The following is a 27,376-nucleotide window of genomic DNA, read 5'->3' on the forward strand; positions in this document are numbered from 1 at the left end:
GTTAATAGTGATTTAGAGCAATCTTTCATATGGTTTCTAGCAATTAGAGTTTCTTCTTTTGAGAATCATTTATTTGTATCTTTTGGCCTCTTACCTATTTAGATATGGCTCCAGTACAACCATTCTTTCTTGATTTTTGAGACTTCAAAGAAAGAATATGTTTATAAAATTCTAGAGAGTTGTTTTTGCATTTCATGCATAGGTCAGGTGTCAGGACCTTAAGCATCTGATTGGTATCCTGGTCCAGAACACTCAATAGCCCAGTGAGAGAGAAAGTCAATAGACATATCAGGAAGATAAAGTGTGATAAAATGTTTGTACTCACAGGAAGGTAGATCAGGCATCGTAAAAAACTTGCCTATGATATTCACCTTTTCTATATATATTCTCTTTGTGTGGTGACAGAAGAGTAGAAAGAACTTTTTCTTCAAAGAAATGTTTTATTGCTGCACCTCCCTGGGTAGCCAAGCTAGAAAGATCAGTCCACAATCCACCTTGAAACTAAAATAGCATCAATAGTAGCAACAGTAACAGCAATATTGATAGCTACCATTTTTATAGCTCTGATCATGCTCCAGGCACTGGGTTAAGTGTTTTTAAATATTATCTGAACGGATCCTCACAACAACATAGGAAGGTAGGTTAATACCATCTTTTTTTTCAGTTGTGGAAACTGAGCCAAATAGAAGTTAAGTGACTTGCCATGTCATACAAGTAAAGGGTCTGGGGCCAGATTTGATCTCAATTTTTTCTCACTCCAATTCCAACACTTTATTATTGACTGTACCACCTAGCTGCCAATTCACAGACTTCAAGAGTCTTCCAGAGTTAGATTGGACTCCAATATTTATTGTCCCATTTATCTTCATATTCCTTACTTTTTAAGGGGAGAAAAGGATATGATTATCACTGTATCTTTGATAGAATTTAAAACTCATTGGGCATAGTGAAATATGAGACAATTCTATACCCACAGAGATACCATTGATTCCCTGTTACTTTTCCAGCGTTCCTGAGTCAATTATAGTTTTTAATATGCTAGAGTTATGGGAGGGGGGAAATTAAGAGATATTGATTTGATTTGGTATATGTTAATTAGGATATTTAAAATAAGATTTCACTGAAAGATTTCATAGTGGTTTACAATTTCAAGTACCATTTTAAAGATGAAAAAAATTCTTTAGAAATCAAGAGATTTTCCTTACTTAAATTTAAAAGCCTGTGACTATTAAAGAATATGTATTTTATCGTGGTAATTCTTATGTTGATATGTTTGTCTTTTGCTTCCTTGTGTCCCTGAAGCTGCATTCATTTTAAGAAATAATCGAACACCAAAACAAAACAAAAAAACCCACAGATCCTACAGAGAGAGAAATACACTTTCATGTCTTCAAACATTTGTGATTCTATTAGTAAGGGATTCCCTCTACCGAGATAGATTAAACCTTCTTCATAATTTAGTATATGATCTTTGAGTGTTCCTGTGAACAGAAAAATCCATCACTGCAATCAACTTGTCCCCAACCTCTTCTAATCTAGTTAGGACAAATTTTGATATAGCTATGCTGCCTATCACTGACCTATATCTGAACCATTTTGTAACTTAATAAAAACTGCCAATGCTGATCTTTTATTTACTGAGATTAAAAAAAAAAATCCAGGAGGGAGGAGCCAAGATGGAGGAGTAGAAAGATATACAGACACTTAGCTCTTACCCCACAGCCCATAAAATACCTGTAAAGAATAACTTTCAACAAATTCTAGAGCAGCAGATGCCACAGAACAACAGAGTGGAGGAGATTTCTGTTCCAGAGAGACCTGAAAAACGGATGGGAAAGGTCTGTCTTGCACTGGACGTGGAGCAGAGTAGAGCCTAGCCCTGCATTGGCCATGTGGCACAGAGAGGAGCAGATCCAAGGAGGTGGAATCTCCAGCAGCAGCCAGGTCCCTCAACCCACAGGAGCCAAAGGTCAGTGGGAGGGACTTTTTGGCCATCCAAGAGGAGAGCAGGGTTTCCCCATAACTCAGGCCCCCTTGGGAGGCAGCAACAGAGGCAGTAGCAGACACGGGTTCCCAAAGCAGGCAGTGACCCGCACCCATTGTTGAAGGACTTCTCGTAAACCCCTGGAGGGAACTAAGCCCCTTGTGGTGGCTTTGCCCCCACCTGAGCAACTGAATTAATCTCATACTGAATAGCAGCCCCATCCCCGCCAAAAACTCTTAAGGCTTGGGAGCAGGGCATTTAAATCTCAGCCCCCAGCCCCAACCTGGCTTGGCTGAGCTGGAGGCGAGGTGGTTGTGGAGAGGAAACTCAGAAGTCAAGTAACTTGCTGGGAAAATGCCCAAACAAGGGAAAAAAATAAGAAGGCTACTTTCCTGGGGAACAGGTGTTTCCCTCCATCCTTTTAGATGAGGAAGAACAAGGCATACCGTCAGAGGGAGTCAAGGGCCCTGCCTCCAAAGGGGACTTAAACTTGGCTCAGGCAATAGAAGACCTTAAAAAACAAGTTAGCAGCTTACTAAAGGAGAACCCAAAAAAACGCTGAGAAAAATAGCAGCTTTAAAAAGAGGCTAATTCAGTTGGAAAAAGAAATCCAAAAAGCCAACAAGGAGAAAGGTTTTAAAAAGCAGAATTAACCAAATAGAGGAAAAGGTCCAAAAGCTCACTGAACAAAATAATTAGTTGAAAGAGAGAATTGAGACCAGGGAAATGAATGACTATGAGTTAAACCAAGAAGTTAGTAAACAAAACAGAAAATTTGAAAAAAACAGAAGATAAGGTGAAAGAACTGGTTGGAAAAACTGACCTGGAAAATAGATCCAGGAGAAATAATTTAAAAATTATTGGACTACCTGAAAGCCATGATCAAAAAAAGAGCTTAGACATTATCTTCCATGAAATTATCAAGGAAAACTGCCTTGATGTTATAGAATCAGAGTGCAAAATGGATATTGAAAGATCTCATCGTTCACCTCCTGAAAGAAACCCAAGCAGAGAAACTCCTATGAATACTGTGGTCAAATTTATGAGTTCCTAGATCAAGGAGAAAATACTGCAAGCAGCTAAAAGGAAACAATTTGAGTACTGTGGAAATACAATCAGGATAACACAGGATCTGGCAGCTTCAACATTAAGGATTGAAGGGCTTAGAGTGGGATATTTCAGAAGTTAAAGGAAGTGGGATTGAAGCCAAGAATCACCTATCCAGCAAATCTGAATATAATACTTCCTGGGAAAAAATGGTCATTCAGTGATATAGACACGTTTCAAGATTTCAAGTTGAGGAAAAGATCAAATCTGCATTTAAAAATTTGACTTTCCAAGACAAGAATCAAGATAAGTATGAAAAGGTAAACAGAAAAGAAAAATCATAAAAGACTCTCTATAGCTGAACTGTTTACATTACTACATGGAAACAAAATACTTTTAACTCTTAAATTTTTTCTCAATATTCGGGTAGTTGGAGAGATTGTATATACACACACACACACACACACACACATACATATAGAGAGATAGAGAGTATAGGGTGTGATATATCAGAAGAGATGATATCCCACACACAAAATGAAATAAAATAAAATGAAATAAAAATTAAGGGGTGGAGGAAAATTCCGAGAAGAGAAAGGGAGTAATAGAATGGGGTAGGCTATAACCCATAAAAGAGATAAGAAAAATCTTATTCAGTGGAGGAGACAAGGGAGAAGGGGAGGAGGGGGGGGGAACAAAGCTACTGTCCCCACGTGTGGCTGAAGGAGGGAATAACATGCTCACTAAATTTGATGTGAAAAAGTATATACACCACAGGATAGTAGGAGAGGAGGTGACAAGTGGAGTGAGGGGAATGTTAGAAGGGAGGGCAAATAGGAGAAGGGAGTCACTAGAAATAAACACTTTCAAGAAGGGACAAGGTCAATTGTGTGGGGGGGAAATAAGGAGGGATAGGGTAGGTCAGAGGGAAATGTAATTAGTATTACACAACACCATTATTACGGAAATCCTTTGCAAAACAACACTTATTTAGTCTGTATTGGATTACTTCCCTTCTCAGTAGGACTGGGGAGGGGGGAGAGAGAGAAGTTGGAATTCAAAGTATTAAAAACAAATGTTTAGAATTTTTATTGCATATAATTGGGGAATAAGAACTACAGGGATAGGGGTTTGGAAATTCATTTTGCCCTGCAAGAAAAGAGAAAAGATGGGGATAGGAGAGGGGTGGGGTGTGTTGGAGGGGAGGGAACATTGAGGGAAGGAGTAATCAGAATGTAAGGTAATAGGAAACGGGGGGAAGGGAGTGATGGGGAGAAAAATTGGACATGTTACGTGATGAGGTAAAAGCAATTAGTATTAAAACAATAGACTAAATTAATTACTGAGAATAAATCAATGACATCTTCAGTTTGGAGAAAAGAATTTCAATCTAAATTTCCTACAGGAAGGCAACCTCAGATAAAATTTGGCATTGATGGAAAAGTCAAGGTTTTAATGGTAAATTTGATTGTATGACTGCCATTTAATCAGAAAATAGAACTTATATAAAAAGACACGTAAGCCACTTAAGTCTTGCCTCAAAAGATGTTCCTTAGCTAAAGTAAAACTCTAATCGTATTTGAAACCTGATTATTGGAACTTGCCATTTTTAGATGCTATGGGACTGTTGAGTGAATGCTCTTCTGAGTCTAACTCCAGGTATGGGTAGCAAGAAAAGCAATCTGAGCCTCCAATACATGATGCCAGTAAGCTGATGAGATGCTGGTATGAACTTCATAGGTGATCTCAAGGGAAAGGTGGGAGAGCAGCTGCTCAGCATGTGCTGAGGTGGGATTCTCCTGATTCAATTTCCCCACTGACACCTGGTAGACTTCAAGCCTGACTGAATGCAAGTGGATAATCTAATCCTGCCTGGAACTGACATGAAGTTGGGGAGATATTGTACCCCTGCAATGTCCTTGCTATTGGTGGCAAGTTGCTATAGTCAAAAGGTTTGTAAGTTTAATACCAGATCTATTCCATTATAGATTATGGATAGGGGAACATCCGAGGTTGCCTAAAATTAAGCTATTAGGCATAGGACTTTAGACCAACAACGTTAAGTTAGGGTCCTTTAATTCTTAGTAATACTGTGGAGACAATTAGGTCAAGAGCTTGTGAAGTTAGCAACCTAAATATTATCTGTGTCTCAGTTGGTTAATGTTTAAAAAAAACAAAATTCTTTTGTGGTCCATATTGTAAATGCTTTAAAAAGATGTATCACCTGACCAAAAGTCTGAATTGCTTTATCTGTTATAAACTGTGTTAAAAATAAATTTTAAAAAATCTCCAGAAAGCTTCTTAATAAATTAAGAAATACCATGATAACCTAGCAATAAATAGTTTCTGCCTTGTTTCACCCATATAAGAAAAATATGCTCTGAAAAAAAAAACAAAGCATTAGTTATTTCATATGTCCTAAGAGTCAAGATTATAACGACAAATGTGAAACAGTTTCTGTTCTTAAGGAGTTTATTTCTGATTGGATAGAGGTGTGGATTCACCATATACACAAATAAATGCAAAACAACAAAGGAGGAAGAAAGAACAAACTGTTTGGACTCTCGCTGTGTAGGGGATGGAAGAGGATAATCAGGGGAAAAAAAGACATAGAGGAAATAGTACAAAAGCTCACTTCTCTAAGGATTCTAAGATGCAGAACTCAGCAGGAAATATGTTCCAGGCATGTAGGATGACTTATAGGATTGAAACAATTGAGCAATAGAATGTTGAGTTTGGCTAACAGTTACATTAACATGGGGGAGAGAGGCAAAGGAGAATGATTCGGGTTTTATATCAGGTTTACCAAAAAAAAAATAAGTTTTGAAATAGACTGATTTACTTCTTTTAATGCTGATAGTTTACAACTGATGAAGTTACTTGCTGTTTTCATTAATGGATGTTAATCATATAGCTATTTCACAAATAAAGACTTTACTTGTTATTAATTTTATTTTGGAATTCACAAGGTCAAAGTATCCTATTCATGGAAGACTAAATTCAGGAAAGAACCATAACCCATACTCATGCTTCTATCTCAATTGAGCAGATGGAAATGAGTGGGTTGAATACAGGAAATAATAAAAGAAACAATTTAAAGATTATTAGATATTTACTAAGAGCACTAGTTTTTGTGATTATTTGGTCTAACAGCACGACTTATTATGAAGCTTTACATCTCTTTTGGGTAGCATTAGAAACAACATGAAAAAACATTTGCAGAATTCAAGTCAATTCAACCAATATTTATCTTAATATCATAAATATTGGTAGGGGGAAAATTGGCATATAATCTCTTTTAAGATATTTTCTATTCATTCATTATTGTCATGCAGGGTTTATTAGAAGATGTAACAAGAGAAATAACCTTGTTAGATGCCCATTTGATGATACATATCAGGCAAAGCATAAAACAAGGAGAGGCATGCTCCCAAATGGTACTAACCACTATGATGGAAGAGATGCAATATAGTGAGATAGAAGAGGCACTCCCTGTGGATAATGAGATCCTTGAGATGTTCCTATTTGCGGATGATATAGTATTGATAGTATTAAGTTCCAAGACACTACATTATCTCTTAGATGATGTGAATTATAACTGACATTCACTTGCCCTATCCATTCCTACATGTGTATATATGGGTAAGATAATGGACATGAATAATTAGCTGTGCCCAAAGTTGAAAAAGAGAAGGAGAACAGACCAGATTGTTTTGGGAAACTGCAAAATTCTTTTTATTAACTCATGAAATCAAAAGTAACATATCTTGTGTGAAGAAACTCACCCAAACACACTTTTGGATTCTCGTATTTCACCACTATAACTATGTAGTAGGGAGACATAAAAATTCATAATCTCTGAAGAATTAAAGGTAGTATTATGCAGAGGAAAATGGAGAGGCAAATAGTGGAGGATAATGGATTACAATAACGAACTATGAAGAATAGGAGCAAAGGACATCATCAAGGAATTGTATGACTACCAGAGAAGAGAGGCTGATCAGGTGGCAAGAATGAGAGATAATAGGAGGCCATCTAGAATACCCAATTGGTACTCTTGTGATGCCAGGAGAAATCAAAGAACCTCTCCAATACTGGTTGGATCATCAGTGTCTAACTTTTGGGAGAACATATGTGAGTAACGCAGGGATAGATAGGTATCTAACTCTATTGCCCAACAAAGCTAAAATAAATGAAGTCATGGATCCATTTGAACATTTGAAAGACACAGGAAGAGATATTAACATTTCTAGTGTATACTTCCTCACATCATAGAACTCATAGGGAAATTAATCAGATATTCAGTTTCAGTGTAGGTTAGGGCAGAGTGAGAAGGGAAAAAGGTAGATTATTTAGTAGGTTGGATTTTTGATGTATTGAGTTTATGGTTAAAAAGAAACATATAATAGGGAAAGTTTAGAGAAGATAGCTGGAGACGGGCAACTAGAATGGGAAAAAGAAATTAGCTTTAAAAATATACATTTTGAACACATCTGCATAGTACTTATAAGTGAAGTCATGAGAATGGCTGATTATTCTCAAGGAGGATTTTGCTTGGATGTTCATGAATGAATTGAGGAGTAGTTTGAAGAAGACCTGAGGCACATCCACATCTTAAAAGTGAAAGAAAATTTAAAAACATCACCCAGCAGAAGTGATAAATCAGAGAAGTCAAAGTAGACTTAGTGTAGTATCATTTCTCAGGAGCAAAATGAGTAATGTGTCAAATATTTAAATGTGTCAAAGGGGTGCTTTGCTATATAGAAGATAAAAAATATGATAACAGAAAAATTCAGGTTTGAAGTTTATGAAGTCATTGGTGACTTTTGTGAATGAAATTGTGACAGAATAACAAAGATTGAAACCTTATGCTTGGTAGTTATGGATTGGTAGGAAAAGCAACACATGATGCATGAATTTTAAGATAAATTGAGGCAGAGAGTGGAGGGAAGTTTATGACTGTCATAAATGAACAAGAGTCATATGAAATTTCTAAGTACCACTACAGTAGTACTAGATGTCATGGAAAAATGAAAATTTTATGGCTATTTGAAAAGGATATGTGATGTGTTCTGACTGAATGAAATGTATATGAGAAAAAAAACATTAATTTTGCTTTTGGTAAATTACCACTAATTACATATAAGAAAGTTTAATGTCAGAAACACAAAATTATTTTGATTAAGTTAAAATGCCTTTTTAGTAAGACCTAAATCCTCCAGTCTCCCTGATATAAACAAAAATCTCAAAAAAGTCATTGGAGGAGTTATCTAAATGACAACTTTGAAAACTGCATCATTAATCATTGTGTATTGCATGGTCTTGAAAGATAAACCTCCATAATTGACAGAAGAAATAATGTCTTATATTTCATATATATATTTCAAGTGCTTCCCAACCCGTTTCATTATTTTAAAACCACCTTAAATTTTAATTAATCAAATTCTTAATTATTTTAATTTTTAAATTTTCATGGGTGACATTGTGGTAGAAGATATTGAGTACTGGTCTCATTGACATGAAGATTTGAGTTCAAGTGTCTCTTTTCTCACATCTTGTCAAAATAAACCTAGGCAAGTCATTTAACATCTCAGAGCTTTACACAATTACCTAAGAGAAGAACCCTACTTAAATTAAGAGTTAGAAATCAAGTAATAAGCTTGGGAAATGAGTAAACAATAGAAAAACATTGACCATAGAAACTTACTATGGTAACAAAGAAGATCAAATCACACTCTCAGACAAAAAGAAAAGGATTTTGAAAATCAAGTAAGAAAGATAGAGGCAAAGCTGAGAAGAAAAATAAGAGTAATGTAAGAAAATCATGAAAAATGAGTCAACAGCTTGGTAAGGGAGACATAAAATTCAGTATTGAAGGAAATAACATATTAATAAAAACAAGCTGGGCCAAATGGTAAAACAGGTCCAAAAAGCCAATGCAGAGAAGAATGGGCCAAATAGAAAAGGAGGTCCAAAACCTCACTGAAGGAAACAATTCCTTGAAAATTAGAGTGAAGCAAATGGAAGTTAATGAGTCTATGATAAATCAAGAAATTAGCAAAACCAAAAGAATGAAAAAATAGAAGATAAAGTGAAATATCTAATTAGAAAAAACAACTAGCCTGGAAAGTAGATCCAGGAGAGAAAAGTTAAGAATTATTGGATTATCTAAAAATCATGATAAAAAAATGAGCCTACACAATATCTTTGAAGAAAACGTTCAGGAAAACTGCCCTCATAGTTTATCATCATAAGGTTAAATAGGAATTAAAAAAAAAAAGCCAGATAACCTCCTGAAAGAGACCTCAAAATGAAAACTGAGGAATACTAGAGTCAAATTCCAGAACTCCCACATCAAGTAGAAAATATCACAAACAAGTGGAAAGAATTAGTTAAAATATTGTGGAACCACAGTCAGGATAATACAAGATTTAGCAGCTTCTATATTAAAGAACTGGAAGGCTTAGAATATGATATTCAGGAGGACAAAGGAGCTAGAATTGCATCAAAGAATCACCTGCCCAGGAAAAATGAGTACAAGGGGGAAATTCTTGTATATTCAATGAAGTAAAGGATTTTCAAGTATCATTGATGAAAAACAAGAGCTGAATAAAAAATTTGACCTTCAAATTAAAGATTCAAGAGAAGCATCAAAAGGTAAACAGAAAGGTGAAATCATAAGGGACTTAATAAATTTAAACTCTTTATAATCCTACTTAGGAAGATGATATTTGCAACTCTTAAGAACCTTCCCATTACTAGGTTATTTAGAAGGAGCATGTACATAGAGAGAACAGAGGTGTGAGTTGATTATAAAGGGATGTTATCCAAAAAATAAAACTAAAGAATGAGAGAAGCATGTACTAGGAGAAAGAGAAAGAGCAAGGTAGAATAGGGTAAATTATCTCACATGAAACAAAGCAAGAAAAGGCTTTTGCAGTAGAGGAAGAAGGAAAAATTAAGGTGGAGTGAATGAACCTTAAGCTCATCAAAATTGACTAAAAGAGGGAATAACATACACACTCAGCTGAGTATAGAAATCTATTTTGTGATACAGGAAAGTTAGAAGGAAAGGGGATAACAGAAGGTGGGGTCAGTGATGGAAATGAGGGCAGACTGGGGGAGTAGTAGTCACAAATGAAACACTTTTAAGGAGGAACAGGGTGAAAGGGGAGAGAAAATAAAATAAATGGTAGGAGAGGTAGGATGGAGGGAAATTCTGCGAGCAATAATAATCGTGAAAAAAAATTTGAAACAAGTTTCTCTAATAAAGGTGTCATTTCTCAAACAGAGAATGGCATCACATTTATAAAAGTAACAGCCATTCCCCTAATGACAAATGATCCAAAGATATGATGAGTTTTCAGATGAAATGATCAAAGCTATCTATAACTGTATGAAAAAAATACTATCACTATTGAGTAGAGAAAAGCAAATTAAAACAATTCTGCAGTACTACCTCATAAATATTAGATTGGCTAATAGAACAGAAAAGGTAAATGACAAATTTAGAGGGGATAAGGAAAAAATGTGACATTAAGGCAATGTTGGTGGAGTTGTGAACTGATTAGGCCTTTCTGTAGAGCAATATGGAACTATTCCCAAGAGTATATGCCCTTTGACTTAACAACACCTCTAAAAGATCTATATCCCAAAAGCAATTTAAAAAAAAAAAAAAGAAAAACGACTTATATGCACAAAAATATTTACAACAGCTCTTTCATGGGCATAAAAATTAGAAGTTAAGGGTAATACTTAACAATTGGGGAGTGGCTGAACAAGTTGTGGTATGTGATTATGATGGAATACTATCGTACTATAAAAAATGATGAGTAGGGAGCTCTCAGAAAAACCTAGAAAGACTTGGATGAGGTGATGCAGAGTCAACTATACTGTGATCAAAGTAACAACAAAGTTGTAAAATGATTGGGGTTATGAGTGACGTAGCTGTTCTTGACAATATTATAATTCAAGATAACTCTGAAGGACTTATGGTGAAAAATGCCACCCATCCTCAGAGAAAGAACTGTTGATGTCTGAATACAGACTGAAACATACTTTTGTTTTTACTTTCTTATTACTATTGATTTTTTTTCTTGTCTATGTTTTCTTTTACAAAAAGGTCATTATGAATATGTTTTGCATGATTAAGATTCACTCAGTCTCTCTCACCTGACCTGCCTTTCCCTCCATTGTAACAACCTTTTTATGCCTCTTTTATGTGAGATAATTTACCACATTCTATTTCTCCCTTTCTCCTTTTCTCAGCATATTCCTTTACCACACTTTAACTTTATTCTTTATATATCATCCTTTCATTTTCAACTCACTCTTTGTCCTCTACCTGTATCTCTGTATATAGGTAGATAGATATAGGTATACAGATGAATAGAGAGATAAAAATTTTTAGATATATATAGATATATTACCTCCAACTACCCTATACTGAGAAAAATCTCGAAAGTTACAAACATTATATTTCCATGTAGTAATGCAAACAGTTCAACTTTAATAAGCCCTTATGTTTTTTCTTTCCTGTTCACCTTCTCATGCTTCTCTTGATTTTTGTATTTGAGAGTCAAATTTTCCATTCACCTCTGGTCTTTTTAACAAGAATGCTTGGAAGTCCTCTATTTCATGCAAATTCCATTTTATTATGAAGTATTGTACTCAGTTTTGCTGGGTGGGTGATTCTTGGATTTTATCTTCACTTCTTTGACCTCTGGAATATCATATTCCAAGCCCTTAGATCCCTTAGTGTAGAGGCTCCTAAATTCTGTGTTATCCTGATTGTATTTCCACCATACTTGAATTGTTTCTTTCTGGCTGCTTGTAATATTTTCTCCTTGACTTGAGAACTCTGGAATTCAGCTACAATATTCCTAGGAATTTTCCTTTCAGAATCACTTTCAGTAGGTGGCCGGTGAATTCTTTCCATTTCTATTATACCCTCTGCTTCTAGAATATCAGATTTCCATGATGTCTAAGCTCTTTTTTGATCATGGTTTTCAGGTAGAACAATAATTTTTAAATTGTGTCTCCTGGAATTATTTTCCAGATCAGTTGTTTCTCCAGTGAGATGTTTCACATTGCCTTCTATTTTTTTCATTCATTTGGTTTTGTTTTGTAATTTCTTAATTTCTCATAATATCATTACCTTCCATCTGCTCCATTCTAATTTTTAAAGAATTATTTTCTTCACTGAGCTTTTGAACCTCCTTTTCCACTTGTAAATTCTGCTTTTTAAAGTATTTTTCTCCTCATTGGCCTTTTGAACCTCTTCTGTCATTTGGGCTAGTCTATTTTCAAAAGTCTTAATTTCTTCAGCATTTTTTAGGTCTCCTTTAGCAAGCTGCTGATTTATTTTTCATGATTTTCTTGCATAGCTCTCATTTCTCTTCCTAATCTTTTCTCGGCCTTTCTTACTTGATTTTCAAAATTCTTTTTGAGCTCTCCCATGGCCTCAGATCATTGCATAATGTTATGGAGGTTTTGGAAGTAAAAGCCTTGACTTTTATGTCTTCCTCTGATGATATGTTTTGTTCTTTCTCATCAGAAAGGATGGAAAAAAAATATCTGTTCACCAAGAACATAACCATCTGCAGTCATTTTTTCCCTTTTATGGGCATTTTCCCAGCCAGTTACTTGACTTTGGGGTCCTTTGTAAAATGGAGGTTATACTCTAGAGATCTGTAAGTTCTCAATTCCTCCAAGGTGGCACAAGCAAGGGTGGAGAGTTTATTCCTCACCTGTCCTGTGCTCTGTTTTGTGGGCAACCACAAGCATTCTTATCTGCCCAGGATTTCCAAGCAGGGTTCCCTCTCCCCTGTCTTCACCAGCTTCACCACCCCAGCACTCCTCCTCACCTGAGGACCACAACTCAGAACTGAAACCCAGATCAGCAGGCTGATTCTCCCACGGCCTTTAAGCTAAGGGCTCAAAAAGTCGGTGCTGCTGCTGCAGTAGCTGCCACCACCCTGGGACCCCAGCCAGATGACACTCCCCTTTAACCTAGGTGAAAGAGCTTTCTTAGTGTCCTGTGAAGCTGTCTTTGGCGTTTCTGGGTTGAGACATCTGGGAACTGCAGTTACTTTCCATGATTCCATGCCTTGAAGTCTCCTCCAGTCCTGCTGCACAGCCAAGGCTGGGCTGTGTTCTGCTCTGAGTCAGATGGGGTAGACTTTTCCTGTTGGCCTTTCAGGCTGTGTTGGGCTGGAAATCTCTTTCCCTCTGTGGTTTTGTGGCTTCTGATGCTCCAGAATTTGTTTGGGTTCATTTTGTACAGGCATTTTAACGAACTACAGTAGATCCATCTTTCTACCCTGACATTTTGGCCTTGGGATATCTTTAAATAGGTCATACATGGATTTTTCAATATGTGTTCTACCTTCTGGTTCTAGAATATCAGGGCAGTTTCCTTTTATATTTTCTTTAAAAATGTCTAGGTTTTTTTTTTTTTTGTAATGGCTTTCATATAGTACAATAATTTTTAAATGAACTCTCATGAATTTCTTTTGCATATCAGTTGTTTTTCCAATAAGATTTTTCACATCTTCTATTTTTTTCATTGTTTTGGTTTTATGTTATAATTTCTTGATTTTTTATAAAGTTATAAGGAATTATTTTATTCAGTGAACTTTTGGACCTCCTCTTCCATTTTGTCATTTCTGCTTTTTAAACCATTGTTCTCTTCACTGACTTTTTGTACCTCTTGCTATTTGAGTTACTCTGTTTTTTAAGGTGTTATTTTTTCAGCATTTTTTTGTTGTCTCCTTTAGCAAGCTGTTGACTCTTTTCATAATTTTCTTGCAAAACTTTCATTTCACTTCCCAATTTTTATTCTGCTTCTTTTACTTGATTTTCAAAATTCTTTCTGAGGTTTTCCATGGCCTGCTAACAATTCATATTTTTCTTGGAGATTTTGGATGTTGGAGCTTTGACTTTGCTGTCTTTTTCTAGTAGTATGTTTTGATCTTCCTTATCACCAAAGTAAGATTCTATAGCTTTTTTTTCTTTTCTGCTGCTTACTCATTTTCCCAACCAATTACTTGACTTTTAAGCTCTTTGTTCAAGGAAAGTCTGCTTCCAGTGGTGGAGTTGTGGAATATTTTCCCATCTTGTGTAGCTGTTTTCAGAGATACTTCTAGGGTGCAAATATTCAGCTCTTCTAATGTGGTATGATTAAAGGAGAGTTATTTACTCTTCTTCTGGTCTGTGCTCTTGTGTATGAGTGACCTCAGTAAGTCTTTTTTGCCTTGGAACTGTGAGGAGGATTCCCTTTCTATCTATGCAAGAAGCTCCACTACAGCAGCACTCCTTCTTGTCCCATGACCACCACCCAGGACTGTGACCGAGATTCAAGCAAGGCCAAGCAAGAAAATCTGCCTCCATACTAACAAAGTGGTTCCTGCAATACCCCTCTGATCAGCTGCCTGATCTCCCCACAATCTGTGGGCCTAGAGCTTCAGAAACAGCTGCTGCTGTTGTTCAGGTCACTGTCAAATCCACCACTCCAGGGCTGGGGCTTCAATGCTCCTCTCTTATGCAGGTCCAACAGGCTTTTCCTACTGACCCCCCAAGTTTCATGGTGTTTTGGGGTTGAGAAGTCTGGGAACTGCCACTGCTGCCAGTAATTCAGTACCCTGAGGTCTGCTCAGGTCCATCTGTGTCAGCAGCACCCACATTCGACTGTGCTCCTCTCTCAGCCTTGTGCAATAGACTTCTCCTGTTACCTTTCCAGGTTGTCTTGGGTTGGAAATTTGTTGCACTGTGTCATTTTGTGGGTTGTGCTGCTCTAGAATTTATTTACAGTCATTTAAATAGATATTTGTGGGAGATTTGGGGGAGAGATTATCAAGTCTTTGCTTTTACCCCGTCATCTTGGCTCTGTCTCTTAAGTGCTTACATTGTGCCAAGAACTGTGAGAAATGTAGAGTATATAAATAAACAAAAAAAGTTCCTGATCTCATTCTAACACAAAAATGAAGCTTAAATGAGTGTGATTATGAAGATAGAAACAATGAGGTGGCATGGTAGACAAAGCCCGAAGAGTCAGGAGTACAGCTTGGAAAGGAATGATGACATCAATGGTCTGGGCATATTCTTTATAAAGACATTGTCATGGATGAAATAGTCATTCAGAGGCAAAGGCAACAGTGGTGGAGGGTATATCCGATATGTGAAGTTCAAGCTCCATGCTTTTCAAGCATGAAGAGTTGTCTATGACATGAGAGGAAAAGAAAATCCAAAAAATCAGAAAAACAGTCATACTTCTATTGCCCCAAAAGACAGTAATCTCTCGGAAAGTAGATGTCATGTCTAATGTAATGGTTACATACATACTCTCCATGTCCAACACCAAATACAGTTGTTGGCACCAACTCAAAAAATCTCAGAACAAATAAATGAGTTTCTATGGTGGGTACTTATTGAAGGTTTGTTGAATTTGAAAAGTCCATCTGAAATGATTTATTGTGAAACACTTTAGATAACTAATCATGGGCTATTGAAAAGTTCCTAAATGGTGAGAATCAATTCTAACACAAAACATAAGCTCAGCTCACATAACAAGTAGAATAAGATGCAGTTTTATGTTTCTTCCCTTCTCTGACCTGTCATTTCTCCATGAAGAAAAACAATTCAAGCCTCCTATTACTACAAAATTGTGAATGCAAAAGGGAATTTCATTGAGAGATATTGGAATGAAGGCTTTTGTTAATGTGAAAAATTTAGGCTCCTGTCAAGATGTAAGCTAATCATATTTTCATTGTTCAAGATGTTAACTTTGATTTACTTGTTATTGCAAAACAGAAAATAATAGGTAATATTTGTATTGTCATTTTATATCCACAGGAGATTTCTCTAGACGGTGCAGACTTTAAAAAGTTTACTTCATATGATTCATTATAATTAATAATGCTATAGTAACAGTTAAAGTTATTGTAAAGGAAGAATATAGTAGTTATTAATAGTTAGTCTATTAATTTTTAATCACTGCAGAAAAATGCTGAGATAATCTAATTTTTTGTGGATGCCAAGAAGAAAGTTTATCAGGAATGATCTGTCAAATATGTCTCTATCCATAATCTCCTTTGCCAATTTATGAAATGATGCATAAAGATATGCTTCATTGCCATAAACTTTAATCTGTTCTGTTCTAAAGGTTGAAAACTATGATGATTTCTCCAAATACCCTTAAAATTTCTTTTCAGCCTTAAATTTAAGTGCATTCTCATTCAAAAGCTCTATCTAGCTTACATTGGAAAATTCCTCTTTAGGAAATAAACCTTGACTTTCAATAGAGACTGAATTTAGTGATTTTCTTTTGTTTCTTCTTGGTATATTGTATATTGGGTAGGGTACCCAGGGCTTTCTATGAACAGAATATAAACATTTTTCCTTTGATTACACTGAAACAATAGAAGGTACAGTCCCCTAAATTGAATAGGAGCTTGTGTTACGCAAGAGTTCACAGACATAGTTCTCATGTTCTGTGATGCAGAAATGGGAAAAAAAAATGAAACTGCTCTACTATTATTCACAGGAAAGCAAACATTCTTTAGGCATTCTTTTCATATAATCACAGTCATTCAATATTTTTTCTTTCTTTTTTGGTGGGGGACCATGGGTGATTCTCTACTGGAATGAAAACCAAAAGATTCCAAAAGGAATAATTTATATAAGTGATGTTGAAGTAGCTACTTTATATAATAACAATAGATAATATAATGAAATCTTAATTATATCAGTTCATCAAATGAAGTTCTAGACAAGCAGTTTTCCCATGAGGCAACTCTGTTCACGGAAATTATATCATTATTTCAGATACAAAACAACAAAGACATCAGGGACATAGAGATCCTCTAGTTGCCTCATTTTTCATATAAGTAAATAGACACAGAGAGATAAAGAGACTAAAGCTGGTTAGGGCAGGATAAAAGTTCAAACTGAGGTTTCTCAGCAGTTAGTCTAGTTGTTTTCACATCCCTTTAAGCCTCCTCTTAGTCTGTCCACCTCTCTTCCCCACTTCTTTTATTTATTTATTCATTTATTTTTATCTTCACACCATCAACTCAGAGTTTAAATTACCTAGCAGTCTCTGGCAAGTCATTCACATTTTTTGAGACTTTTTTCTATTCAACTGGTTTGAGTAGAAGCAACAGTTCTGCAAACAAAGTAAAATACAAAGTCACAAAAAAATAGTATTTTTTTATGTGTAATGTCAGATAGTGAAACATAATAAACAGACTGAGAAGGCTGTTCTCATATGAGAAGTCTGGTGTTTTTGTTTATAATTTTCTTTGATTAGCTATTCTGTCCTTGTTTTTAGGTAGGTTCATTTTACTCTTTTTGAATTTTACTTAAGAAAATTACTTTATCAAGGACAGAATTTCATCTATGATATAAAGAATAAATTTACCCTTTCAAATATAATTTTATTACAAAATAGCTCTATTAAGAAATTCTGATTTTAATTAAGCTCCTCAATAAATAGTCTCCTTTATTTAAATATCGGCTTTTTTAGATGAATGTATTTATTATTTGTTAATCTTAAGGTGGTCCATATATTGCCATTTCCATTGGTGCCAAAAATTGAGTTTGTGGTACATATAGTTGGAGTTCTCTGGATGGAGGAACTTTACTGTCTAGAAAGATAATTTATTCCCCTGTAAGGAATGCCAGTAGCATATAGTTCATATTTTATAGGAGATAATTTTGCCAGTTTTGCTCACAGTGGTGAAATTCTTCTGCTTTTGCCAAAAAATGTCTTTTTGTTAAATGGTTATTCTACTGTATACTTCCTCAGAACCTGGTTCGAATTGGAGAAATGTTTTTGTTTACTCTTTGGTCTTTTTCTGCTAAGCTGCAAATAATGCCAGATAGGTGTAGAAATGAAGATCTGTTATTAGGGTCTTCACTCCATTGAAAGAAAATAAGAAATGTATCTATGTATCTAAGTAAACATATATATATATATATATATATATATATATATATATATGCATGTATGTGAACACATACATACATATACACATATACACACATGTTTGTGTGTATATGTATACATATTTAAAAGCTTGAAACCTTCAACTTAGTTTTTATACTCTACAAGAGCATGATTGACTTGTATTCATAAGATCATAGAATTTACAACTTAGAGGATTCTCAGAAATAATATAGCCCAATATATCATTCTATAGACTATAAAACTGAGATTCAAAAAAGTAATATGCTATGCCTAAGACCATATAAGATGGATAATCAGGCTTACTTTGTCAAACCTCAGATTCCAAATCCAGTACTTTTTATATTATGCCACACTGCTTATATTTGAATGAACTTTATTGTATTACCAGATCCACACAGATTAGGCATTAAAGGTGTGGTGGTGGTGATGGATGACTATTATAAGCAATCACAATTATAACATCAGGATAAGTGACAGATAACAGCATGTCTTTGGAGCAAGAATGAGGAGAAACTCAAAAGCAGATGAAGAGCTAGGTTGTGTATGCTATGGCAAGGGGACACCTCCGACAAGGAACTTTATCTTGTGCTCATTGAATCTCACATTTATTTTGGGAGAGGAAGATGGCGGAGTAGAAAGACGCACATACATTACCTCCGAACCTACTGCCCATAAAATATCTGTAAAAAAAGAACCACCAGCGAATTCTGGAGCAGGCAGAAGCCACAGAACAATGGGGCAGACAAGATTTCTGCTCCAGAGAGCCTGAAAACCTCTCGCAAAAAGTCCCTTGCGCCCCGGACCCGGAGCAGAGCCCAACCATGCCTCAGCAGTGTGGCACGGAAAGGAGCAGATCTGAACAGGCTTCAGGGATGGAATCTCCAGCAGCTGCGCAGGTCCCTCCACCCACAGGTGACAAGGGTCAGTGAGAGGGTCTCTTCGGCTGGTCAAGAGGGGTGTGGGGTGCCCCCATAACTCAAGCCACCTTGGGAGGCAGCAGCGGAGGCAGGAACAGACTGTGGCTCCCCAAGCAGGCAGGAGCCTGGATCCATTGTTGAAGGTCTCTGCATAAACCCCCTGAGGGAACTGAGCCCATGAGGTGGCCCTGCCCTGACCTTAGCACCTGAACTTAATCTCACACTGAATAGCAGCCCTGCCCCTGCCAAAAGCCCTGAGGGGGGAAGCAGCATTTGAATCTCAGACCCCAAGTGCTGGCTAGGCGGATCTGGAGTCAAGGTGGGGGTGGAGAGGACACTCAGAAGTCAAGTCACTGGCTGGGAAAATGACTAGAAAAGGGAAAAAAAAATAAGACTATAGAAGGTTACTTTCTTGGTGAACAGGCATTTCCTCCCTTCCTTTCTGATGAGGAAGAAAAATGCTTACCATCAGGCAAAGACATAGAAGTCAAGGCTTCTATATCCCAGTCAACTCAATGGGCTCAGACCATGGAAGAGCTCAAAAAGGATTTTGAAAATCAAGTTAGAGAGGTGGAGGAAAAACTGGGAAGAGAAATGAAAGACATGCAGTCAAAGCATGAACAGCAGGTCAGCACCCTGCTAAAGGAGACCGCAAAAAAATGCTGAAGAAAGTAACACCTTGAAAAATAGGCTAACTCAATTCCAAAAGAAGTTCAAAAAGCCAATGAGAAGAATGCTTTCAAAAGCAGAATTAGCCAAATGGAAAAGGAGGTTCAATAGCTCACTGAAGAAAATAGTTCTTTCAAAATTAGAATGGAACAGATGGAGGCTAAGGACTTTATGAGAAACCAAGAAATCACAAAACAAAACCAAAAGAATGAAAAAATGGAAGATAATGTGAAATATCTCATTGGAAAAACAACTGACCTGGAGAATAGATCTAGGAGAGACAATTTAAAAATTATGGGACTACCTGAAAGCCATGATCAAAAAAAGAGCCTAGACATCATCTTTCATGAAATTATCAAGGAAAACTGCCCTGAGAGTCTAGAACCAGAGGGCAAAATAAATATTCATGGAATCCACAGATCACTGCCTGAAAGAGATCCAAAAAGAGAAACTCCTAGGAACATTGTGGCCAAATTCCAGAGTTCCCAGGTCAAGGAGAAAATGTGGCAAGCAGCTAGAAAGAAAAAATTCAAGTATTGTGGAAACACAATCAGGATAACACAAGATCTAGCAGCTTCTACATTAAGGGATCGAAGGGCGTGGAATAGGATATTCCAGAAGTCAAAGGAACTAGGACTAAAACCAAGAATCACCTACCCAGCAAAACTGAGTATAATACTTCAGCGGAAAAAATGGTCTTTCAATGAAATTGGGGACTTTCAAACATTCTTGATGAAAAGATCAGAGCTGAAAAGAAAATTTGACTTTCAAACACAAGAATGAAGAGAAGCATGAAAAACTAAATAGCAAAGAGAAGTCATAAGGGACTTTATTAAAGTTGAACTGTTTACATTCCTACATGGAAAGACAATATTTGTAACTCTTGAAACAATTCAGTATATGTGTACTGGGTGGGATTACACACACACACACATGCACATGCACATGCACACACACATAGAGACAGAGTGCATAGAGTGAATTGAAGAGAATGGGATCATATCTTAAAAAAATGAAATCAAGCAGTGAGAGAGAAATATATTGGGAGGAGAAAGGGAGAAATGGAATGGGGCAAATTATCTCTCATAAAAGAGGCAAGGAAAAGACTTATTAGTGGAGGGATAAAGAGGGGAGGGGAGAGAAAAACATGAAGTTTACTCTCATCACATTCCACTAAAGGAAGGAATAAAATGCACACTCATTTTGGTATGAAAACCTATCTTACAATACAGGAAAGTGGGGGATTAGGGGATAAGCAGGGTGGGGGGGGATGATGGAAGGGAGGGCATGGGGAAGAGGGAGCAATTTGAGGTCAACACACTTGGGGAGGGACAGGATCAAAGAGAGAATAGAAGTAATGGGGGACAGCATAGGATGGAGGGAAATATAGTTAGTCTTTTACAACACGACTAATATGGAAGTCATTTGCCAAACTACACAGATTTGGCCTATATTGAATTATTTGCCTTCCAAAGGGAAGGGATGGGGAGGGAGGGAGGAACAGAAGTTGGAACTCAAAGTTTTATGAACAACTGTCGAGTACTGTTCTTGCCACTAGGAAATAAGAAATACAGGTAAAGGGGTATAGGATGGAGACAGGGGCAGAGAGGGATGATAGAAGAGAGGGAAGATTGGCAGACAGGGGCAATTAGAATGCTCGGTGTTTTGGGGTGGGGGGAGGGGACAAAAGAGGAGAAAATTTGGAACCCAAAATTTTGTGAAAATGAATGTTAAAAGTTAAATAAATAAATAAATAAATAAATAAATAAATAAATAAATAAATAAATAAATAAGGGGAAAAAATTAAAAAAAGAATGAATGACAAAAAAAAATTATTTTGGAACAGGTTAAGCCTAAAAAGTTAGGCTTTTCCTCTCACTTTCATCATCACAGTAAAATTGTGGGAGGAATCTCTCTCTGTCTCTCTGTTTCTGTCTCTCTCTCTCTCTCTCTCTCTCTCTCTCTCTCTCTCTCTCTCTCTCTCTCAGTATTATTAATTTTTAACAGTCTTTTCTTTTTAAATTTTGAATTTCAAATCATCTCCCTTCTTCTACTAGTGGCCCTCACCCACCAAAAAGGGAAATCAATAAGATATCAACTGTATATGTGAAATCGTGCAAAACATTTCCATATTAGTCATATTGTCAAAAAATATTAAAAAAATGTATTTGGATTTGCACTCAGAGTTCTTCAGTTCTCTCCATGGAAGTAGAGTATTTTTTTTTCATCATGTGTCCTTTGGCATTAACTTGGATCATTGTGTTGATCAGAGTAGTCAAATCTTTACCCATTGATCCACATTATAACATTGCTCTTACTTTGCACAATCACTTTGCATCAGTTAATATAGGTCTTGCCATATTTTTGTCTTTCTTTTTATTTTTTCTGAAGCCACCTCCATCATCATTACTTATGCTACAATAGTACTACATTGTACATATGGCTCCTTTTCTTTTGTCTTTGATCTCTTTCAGGTATGTGCCCCAAAGTGGTCTTGCTGGATTAAAGGTAATAACCAATTTTATAGCTCTTTGGGAAGAGTTTTAAATTATTCTCCTGAATGGTTGGACCAGTTCATTATTCCACCAACAGTTCATTGGTGTGCCTATTTTCCTATTTTTCCTCATTCTATCAAGCACTTGCTGTTTCTGATAGTTGTGAGATGTTGCCTCAGAACTGTTTTAATAAGTGCATTTCTCTAATCAATAGTGATTTAGAGCATCTTTTTAAATTAATTAATGTATTTGTTTTCAGCTTTCTACAGTCACTTCTGTATATCTTAGGTTTCCCCCCCTTCCACCCCCTCCTTCCTCCTTCCCTCCCCCCCTCCCTGAGACTGTGGGTAATCTTATATAGGTTCTACACATACATTCTTATTAAATACATTTCCACCGTAGTCATGATGCATAGAAGAATTAAAATGAATGGGAGAAACCATGAAAACAAAACAAAACCATAACACAATAGAAAACGGTCTGTTTCATTCTGTGATCCAATTCCATAGTTCTTTCTCTTGTGTGTGTGGAAGGCATTTTGCCTCAAGAGTCCATTAGGAATTTTTTTAGGTTCTTGCATTGCTGTGAAGGGCTAAATCTACCAGAAAAATTCCTCACATACTATGTTTGTTGCTATGTACGAAGTTCTCCTGGTTCTGTTCCTTTCATTCAGCATCAGCTCATATAGGTCCTTAGAGGCCTATCTGAAATCTTCCTCTTCACCATTTCTTATAGCACAATAATATTCCATTATATTAATATGCCACAACTTGTTTAATCATTCCCCAATTGATGGGAATCCCCTTGATTTTAAGTTCTTGGCCCCCAAGAGGAGAGCTAGTTATGTACATGTGGGACCTTTTCCCATTGTTATGATCTCTTTGGGATACAGTCTTAGAAGCAATATTGCTAGGTCAAAGGGTATGCATACTTTTACAGCCCTTTGGGCATAGTTCCAAACTGTTCTCCAGAATGATTGGTTCAGCTCACAGCTCCACCAACAATAGATTAGTGTTGCAACTCTCCCACGCCTTCTCCAACATTTATCATCTTCCTGTTTTGTCATGTTAGCCAGTCTGGCAGGTGAGATATGGTACTTCAGAGTTGTTTGTATTTGCATCTCTAATCAATGGTGATTTAGAGCATTTTTTTATATGACTACAGATGGCTTTCATTCCTTTCCCTGAAAACTTCCTGTTCATATATTTTGACCATTTATCAGTTGGGGAATGGCTCTTATTTTTATAAATTTTATTCAATTATCTATACATTTAAGAACTTAGGCCTTTACTAAAGAACTTTATTGTAATTTGTTTTTATATTACTTCATTGTCTATGGGAATTCTGCTCCAGCTCTTTATTTTAACTATGCATGTCTTCCTTTTCATGTGTCTCTTTTAAACAACATATTGTTAGATTCCAGTTTCTAATCATTTTGCTATCTGCTTCTATTTTATGAGTTAGCGTATCAAATTAAATAACAGTTACGGTTATTTTTTGCTTGTTTCCTGCCATCTCATTTTCATCTGCTTATTTCTTTCTCTCTCTGTTGATCTTATCCTTCCTCAAAAGTGATTTTGCCTCTAATCACTGCTTCTCTTGATCTGCCCTCCCTCTCCTCTAATCCCATCTCCCTCCAATTTCTCTATTTGGTGAAATTGATTTCTGTATACATTCTGTGTGTGTGTTTGTGTGTGTGTGTGTGTGTGTGTGTATGTATGTATGTGTATGTATGTATATCTATATATCTGTATCTATATCTATCTATCCATCTATCCATCTATCTATCTATCTATCTATCTATCTATCTATCTATCTATCTATCTATCTATCTATCTATCTATTCTTCCCTCTTTGAACTAGTACCAATAAGTGTGAGTTTTAAGCATTTCCTACCACTGCCGCCTCCCTTACTCATTCCCACCCCACTCCACCCCTGCTTCTCCCCTTTACTGTAAAAGTTCTTCCTTATGTGACTCTTATGGGAAATAGTTTTCCCCATTCTTTTTCTCTCCCCCCTTCCCCCAGGCATGCCTTTTTCTTGCCTATTCATTTTTTTATGTCATCCCAGTGTAATTGACTCACTCTTTCGTCCTCTTTCTATGTGGTATCCATTTACTGCTGTGTATCATCTTCTCATATAGAAGGTAAACAGTTTAACCTTATTGAGTCTCTTATGATTTCTTTCATGTTTATATCTTCATGTTTCTCCTGAGTCTTACATTTGGATATCAAATTTTCTATCAGCTCTGATCTTTTTATCATGAATTTTTAACAGTCTAATTAATTCATTAAGTATGAAATTTTTTTTACCCTTAAGGGTTATTTAAGTTTGTTTTCTGAGAAGGATAGGCTTGGTCTTAATCCTAGTTCCTTTGCTTGCTGGAAGAACATATTCCAAGCCCTCTGGTCCTTTCATGTGGAAGCCACTAAATCCTCTTCCATTTTGACTGTGGTTGCATGATATTTGAATGGTTTCTTTATGACTGCTTGAAATATTTTGTACTTGACCAAGGAGCTCTGGAATTTGGCTGCAGTATCCTTGGGGGTTCAATTTTGAGATCTCTTTCAGGAGGTGATGGGTGAATTCTTTCAATTTCTATTGAGCTCTCTGGATCTAAAGTACCATATAATTTCATGAAGTATGTTGTCTAGACCTTTTTTAATTTGATTTTGTGGTTGTCAAACAGTAATAATAAATGTTATAAATGTCTCCCAATTACATGTAAAACATTAATAATCAATTGATAGAAAAAATAATCCCCAAATTCTCTCCCTCCCTCCCATGACTACCTTGAGAAGGGAAGCGATTTGATACATTTGAAGTCATGCACAACCTATTTTCATGTTAGCTATGTGGCAAAAGAAACAGTAACAAAATAAAACAAAAAATAGAGAGTTTAAAAAATATGCGTCAATATGCATTCAGATCGATAGTCACAGGTTGTGTTGGATCATTGTTTAATCAGAGTAGTTAAGCCATTCACATTTCATCATCCTTTCAATATTGCTCACACAGTATACAATTTTCTCACAGTTCTGCTCACTTCCCTTTGCGTTAATTCATAGAAGTGCTTAAAGTATGCTTTGATCTGAATCCAGACTTCCCTCAATTCTTTTCTGGGGAGTGATAGCATTTTTTTAAATCATAAGTAGTTCAGAATTTTCTTGGATCATTGTATTGCTGAGAATAACTAATTCATTCACAGATAATTATCTTACAATATTGTAGTTACAGTATACAATGCTCTGGTTCTACTCATTTAACTTTGCACCAATTCATACTAAGTTTCCATAGTTGTGGTGTTTCTTTTTTGAGAGCATCCCACTATCATTTCTCTTAGCACAATAGTATTCCACCACAATAATATAATACAGCTTGTTCAGCCATTCCCCTAATTGTTGGGGATCCCCTCAATTTCCAATTCTTTGCCACCAGGTAAGAGGTGCTATAAATATTTTCCACCCCACAGCATCTACTTCAGCCAACTTCATAGTCATTGGAACAAATGATTCTCAACTGCCTATTCTGCTAGGGGAAGTCTCCACATGCTTGGGGGAGACAGTTCCCTATTTCGTTGATGGGTTTGGGCCCTGATAGTTACTCTCAACCTGGTTCAGTCCATTTTACAAGACAATTTAACCTAATGTGACTGCTGGGCATGCTACAGCTTCTTGGACCCAGGTGAGAGTTGAGTGTCAGCCACCAAAAATATATGAGCAGCCTTGTAAAGGGATTGGCAAGCCATCACATAAGAGGTGGTAGGCCACCTTGAATACACTCCATAGGCCACAACACACACAGGGGAGTGGCGACCAAGGAGAAAGTGTTTCATTTTGGAGAGGTGGAAAAGTTGGGTTAGTTATTGAGATGGGGAAGATCAGGCCCATGGAGGTAGGCAGATGGTGAGATGCTAAGATAATTACATGGGGATGTGAAGGTGATACATGAGGTATCTACCAAAGGCAGATTTTTCAATCAATATTTATCAAAAGTGTTTGTCTCTGAAGCACTGAGGAAAGGAACAGAAATCAGAAGGCATTTGCAAAGGACCCAGGTTCTCTTCTGAAAGTTCAGGTAGATTACCATTGCCATGCGTGTCTTAAGTAAACTAGCATTACTGTTGTGGTTGGGGGAAGGGAGAGAGAAAAAACATATTCCCTATCTTTCTGGAAGCCTAATGAAGAGAAAATGATAATGAAGAACACCAAAAACAGATAGTTCAGAGTTCTTTCCCAGCTCTTATAGATTACAGGAGGGGAAATAGGGATTCTTTCACAAAATTCTGACCTGAATGATAGTCATAAGACAATAAATTTGATATACACTGTCTCCCAGGCATGGTAACAAATTCTAAGTTGCTATGTCAACTTAGCAAATACATTTTTCAGAAAGGCCCCAGAACAAGTGTCCAGCCGAGGTTCTCCTGATATTTTCTGTTTTAATAATAAAGGTTCATAAGTATAATTAAAGCACCCATAATGGATTTAATTATATTCCTTGCTCATGAAAAGAAGGGAATGAATACTTTTTAACATGGTTTCCATCAAATATGGTTAAAAGTTTTAAAAGAGTGTTTAGAAGATGAAAGCTTCAATTATCTGGAAAATGCTGTTGGACAATGATGAGGAAATGAGATCTTTTGTGAACTATTTTCTATACTTTCCTCTGTCCACCAAGAATTTTAAGGGTAGCTGAGATAAATAGTTCTCCTTATAGAGCTGAGTTAAGTAGTTCTCCTCTCATCAGACAAGATAACAAGCTCTTCAAATACTGCTGATCCTTCTGCCAAGTCCTTAGCATCTCTCCTCTCTAAAGGAGTAGGGAGGGAGGAGGAATCATTGGCCTAGAAAATCATCAGCTCTAGAAAGTATCTGAGTTTGTCCTCTATAAAACTGAGATTCTGCTATTTCTGTTTTATCAAATCTGGCATGTTTTAGACTTTGGAATATACACATTGTACTTGCAGCTACCCAGAGGAATAATGGGATGAAGTCAGAATATACTGATAAAATAGAGTATCTTTCCAGAATAAAACAAGTCAAGGAAATATAGAAAATAGACCCTATTATTTGATATCTACATGTGATTCTAATTTCACAAACATTTGGGATAATAGTTTCCAAAGATATAAATGCATCACCAATTTTCCAAGAATTACAATAAAGCATAATATACCATATCCTAAAATTTTAACAAGAATGAGGTATTTTTTCTGTGATGACTCATAAGTCATAGAAATTCAGAGTCTAGTTTTGTTACCTGTATATGAACAAGATTTTTAGAAAATAGAAA

At 36.3% G+C, this 27,376-nt stretch overlaps 1 protein-coding gene across 2 annotated transcripts in view; it reads left to right on the forward strand.

Annotated features, from left to right (window-relative positions):
• Positions 1-27,376, forward strand: part of PRR16 (proline rich 16) — a 368,540-nt gene that overhangs the window by 303,548 nt on the left and 37,616 nt on the right. The window contains exon 3 of one of the 2 annotated variants that reach the window (XR_011964416.1): positions 22,060-22,093. The exons of the other annotated variant lie outside the window; for it this stretch is intronic. The gene's annotated coding sequence lies outside the window, so the exon portion shown is untranslated. The remainder of the gene's footprint in view (positions 1-22,059; positions 22,094-27,376) is intronic. 2 annotated transcript variants of the gene reach the window in all.

Source organism: Notamacropus eugenii, chromosome 3 (genome assembly GCF_028372415.1).
Source record: "Notamacropus eugenii isolate mMacEug1 chromosome 3, mMacEug1.pri_v2, whole genome shotgun sequence".
Classification (NCBI taxonomy): domain Eukaryota; kingdom Metazoa; phylum Chordata; class Mammalia; order Diprotodontia; family Macropodidae; genus Notamacropus; species Notamacropus eugenii.